The sequence below is a fragment of the Octodon degus genome, unplaced genomic scaffold (assembly GCF_000260255.1).
Source record: "Octodon degus isolate 3935 unplaced genomic scaffold, OctDeg1.0 scaffold00016, whole genome shotgun sequence".
Taxonomy (NCBI): domain Eukaryota; kingdom Metazoa; phylum Chordata; class Mammalia; order Rodentia; family Octodontidae; genus Octodon; species Octodon degus.
Genome location: NW_004524592.1, coordinates 11247466 through 11251865, shown reverse-complemented (window position 1 = coordinate 11251865; position 4400 = coordinate 11247466). Strand labels below are relative to the sequence as shown.

The 4400-nt window shown below is 43.9% G+C and overlaps 1 protein-coding gene across 1 annotated transcript in view; it reads right to left on the bottom strand.

Moving 5' to 3' along the window:
- Positions 1-2606, bottom strand: part of Ino80d (INO80 complex subunit D) — a 72677-nt gene extending 70071 nt beyond the window's left edge. Inside the window, exon 1 of the mRNA XM_023710143.1 lies at positions 2426-2606. The gene's annotated coding sequence lies outside the window, so the exon portion shown is untranslated. The remainder of the gene's footprint in view (positions 1-2425) is intronic.
- Between the last annotated feature and the right edge of the window lie 1794 nt (positions 2607-4400).

Below are 4400 nucleotides of genomic sequence, written 5' to 3'. Positions count from 1 at the left end.
GGGACCACAGTTCAATCCCCCAGCACCACATGCCAGCCAGCCCCGCCCCCTGGTGGGCTGAGCTGGCCACACACACACACACAAATAAATAAATTTTTAAAAAATGACAAATGAGTATTACTTTAATGTCAAAATAACTTTGTCTATGAACTAGAACAACTTGTCACCTGATCTTTTCTACATTAAGAAATAATTTTTGGGGGCCAGGGAGATGGCTCAGTGGAATAAGTGCTTCCCTGGCAAATCCAAGGGCCTGAGTTTAATCCCCGGTTCCACCAAAAAAAAAAAAAGTTTTTGGACGAGGGATATAGTTCAGAGGCACAGTGCCTGCCTGGCAAACGCAGGGTCGAGTTCAATTCCAAGTACCAAAAAAAAAGAAACAAAGAAATGATTTTTCCTATTTATTTGTTAGTTTATTTAGTACTAGGAATCTCTAGGGCTTTGGCACTGAAACTGAGAACCTCAGTATTTCTAAAAATTTTTTGAAACCAGATTTTGTAAGTTGCCCAAGCTGGGCTTGAACTTGCCATCCTTCCTGCCTCAGGCTCCCAAGTGTATTTCCTTTCTAATAAAGAAAAAATTATAACAAAAGCACTAAGAAAGTCTTCAGGGGGAAATATCATCTATCTGTAGGCTTCCAACTCAGGACTGTTCACGGGTTTGCCCATTTGCACAGCTAGGTGTCCAACCCAGGGCACTGGGTTAGACATACTAAATGAGTGCTCCACTGTGGAGCTGCACCCCTGCACCTCGCCAGCTGTACTCCTTTTCCCTTAGGGTCATCAGAGATGGAGCTGACATCACTTTACTCATTAACATTAAATGTAAGATGCACACTAGGAAACATATAATCTTATATAATCAAATGTCTTATTGGCTGTAACTTTTAATTATTATCAGATTTTCCAGGTTGGGTACATAGCTCATGCTAAGTGACTTGTACATGAAATCTGAACTTCAATGCCAGCCCCTCAAAAGCAGAAGGGAAAGGGGCGTGTTGGCACACACCTGCAATCTCCATGCTGGGGAGACTGAGGCAGAAGGATCACTGCAGAGCTCAGGGCAAGACTGGGCTATAGTGAGTTCAAGACCCTGCAAAAAGGTTACAGGGTAAATACGATTGCATTTTTTAATGATACTAAAAAGCTAAAACTAAGCTTTTTGCTTTTTGAGACAGAGTCTCCCTAGGTACCCAGGCTGGCCTTGAATTCACTATGCACCCTAAGATGGTCTTGAACTCATAGTGATCTTCCTGTCTCTGCCTCTGGGAGTGGTGGGATTACAGGCCTATACAATACTCCATGCCTTACCCATTTATACCGATTTTAAGGGGCCAGGGAGATGGCTCAATGGAATAAGCGCTTCCCTGGCAAGCGCAAGGGCCTGAGTTCAATCCCCGGTTCCGGGAAAATAAATAAATAAATAAATGAATATACTGATTTTAAGACATACCACCCATGTATCAATATGAAAAGTAGTAAAATTTGACTGAGTTAAAAATCAACTGACGAAAAAAAAAAAAAAATCAACTGACATGACTGAAAGAGGTAAAAAAAAAAAAAAAAAAAAAAAAAAGTGAGAAAACTGCCCATGACCCCCAAATGTAAAAAAAAAGGGCCGAAGAGATGGCTCAGAATAAGCACTTCCCTGGCAAGTGCCAGGACCTGAGTTCAATCCCTGGTTCTGCCAAGAAAGCAAGCAAGCACGCACGCACGCACATAATGGCACACACCAGGAATCCCAACAAAATGCAAGGGGCAGAGGCAGCATTGCTTGCCTAGAATACATAGGCAGTGAGACCTTGGGTCAAAAAAAAAACAAAGAAAGCAGCCTGGGGAGATAGCTCAGCAGCATAAGCACCTGCCTGGCAAGGTCAAGGTCCTGAGGTCATCCTGAGTTTAATCTTCAGTACCCCCCCACACACACACACACTTTTAAGGGCCAGCCAGATAGCTCAGGGGATTAAAGCATCTGCAAGCAGGCACAGGGGCCCGAGTTCAATCCTTGGGCCAGTGAGCACTAGCCCCTCCCCCAGGGCACACAGAGACTGGGTGTGGTGGCATGTATCTGTAATCCCAGCACTTGGGAGGCTATAAACAGGAGAATCATTATCAGTCTATCTAGTAGTGAAACCCTGAACACCCTTGTAGACCTTTCCCTTAAAAAAAAAAAGGTTCAAACTAGAACATTTAAAAATAAGATAAATGTTGGGCCAGGGATATAGCTCAGCAATACAGTGTATGACTGGCAAGCCTGAGGCCCTGTGTCTGTTTCCCAGTATCAAAAATGAAAATGGTAAAATAATGAAATAGAATAAATGCTTAGTAAATGTCTATGGGACAAAGACTGCTCAGACAGCTCTGTACAGGTAAGTCTGCATTATGAACTTGAAATAACTTAAATGGCCTTTTCGCTGGTTCCTCACCTGGGTCTCTCAGAAGGGTAAGGAGAGTTTATGTAGCAGTAGAGATCACTCATTGGCTCTGGCAGCAATCTGGAATGGTGCTCAAATCTGGTAAAGGTCTCATCTGTAAAGGGAAGATTATAATTGTACAGCTCTCACTGAGTCACTTAGGAGAATTAAATTAGGTATTTCATGAACTATGCTTAGCATGGTAGCCAGTACATAGTAATCACTTAGCGTTAACTACTATTGGAGCAGTAAGTAGTAGTTTATTAGTACTATCACTTTAATCTAGAATCTGCGGGGCTCAAATGCCCTCCAGCCGCTAGTGGTTCCTAAATGGCACTGTGTAATTCTCCATTAATTCAGGCCCTCCCACCTTTTGAGGCCCGAGCTGCAGAATCCGCAGAGAATTCTTTCCTAGGATCCATATAAAACAATTTTCCATTATACTAGTCTATTTGTGATGAGAAATGCTAGCAGAATGGGTCCCTTCTGGCTTGGCTATAACATGGATTAGCTCTAGTTAATCATCTTCTACAGCAGATGCTTTCTGAATTCTTCCTTGCCACTCTCACTCTACTGCAGGACCCCCGTGCTGCAGGAAGAGACAGAAAAAAACTAAGCCACAGGTAAACTTTTCAAAGTTCTCCTCTTCCAAGAATTTGAAATGGCTAGGCATGGTGGCACACACCTGAATCCCAGCACTCAGGAGGCTGAGGCAGAAGACTCCTGGGAATGTTCCAGACTAGCCACCAAGTTACAAAGTGAGCTCAAGGCCAGCCTGAACTGCACCGTGAGACCTTGTCTCAAAAAGACAAAATAAATAAATAACCTGAAACCAATCCCTTTGTTGCTGAACACCACACACACTCTTCCTCTGCAGCCAGCTGCTAGCCACCTCACTCTCATTCTCTACTTCCAGGTTCACACGTCTTATTTTATAGGGATGCAGGAAGCGATTCCTACAGGGACCATGTATGTTCTGATCCAAACAAGTTCCAGCAAGTCATAATTATTTTTTAAAATAACAAATATAGGGTTTTCACATCTTCCAAACTTTCAAAAGATTTTTTTAAAAACGCCAAGATTTCACATGTGTCAGTAATTCATTAAAAATTCTAAACATACAAGATGAACATTAACCAAATAACTTCACAAATGTTTCCTTGTCTATGCAACAGCAGTGACGAAGTCATATACGCAATCTTAGGTCAAACAAAACATTTAGCATTGCGTCTCCACGTGTGCCCCAAGTGAGAGGTCCAGCCAGATGCGCACAACTGTCAATGCGACCATGCACGCTTGTCCTAAGAACCACCAGCTCTCTCCTGCCACCTCCTGTGCTGGTGCCATGCACAGGGCCAACGACAGCCGCTTACCTTCCTCACCTTTGCCTCCTCCTCCTCTCCATCTCGCAGCTCCCTGCTTCAAGCCCCCATCACTCTCTTCTCAGTAGCTGCCCCACGGGTCTAATTCAGGTGTTGCCGTCTTTTAGTTGTTTTTCGGACAACTTGAATCCTCAGAATTATAAACAACTTGTTTGGCCAAAGACCTTCACAGTATTTGCTTATAAATCTAGGAAACTTATCAAAATTCCTGTCTAACAAGCAAACTCCTCCTGCCTGGGCCAGGCAGACCTCTTCTCACCACCTATTACCCTACTCCCCCAACTCCCGGGCCAGAAGGAACCACAATTTGCAATACAGAACACTCTTTTGTCCCTGGGCGAAGGTCCCACCTCCGGGAATACCTGACCCGCCCAGGCACAGGCCAGAAACCTCCAGGCAGAGCCTGTGTTTTCAGGGTTGCCCTCGGGCCAGACCAGAGGAGAAAAATAGGTTTCCTTCCTCCAGGCTAACCTGCCCTGTCATTCAAGGTTGAGATACCAGCTCCTTCTTCTCCAGTAGACTGAGAATTCCACAAGGCAGAGATTAAGCATTTAGTTGTAAAGAAAAAGAAAGCATCAGTTTAATGAAAGAAAGCAGGCTTCAAC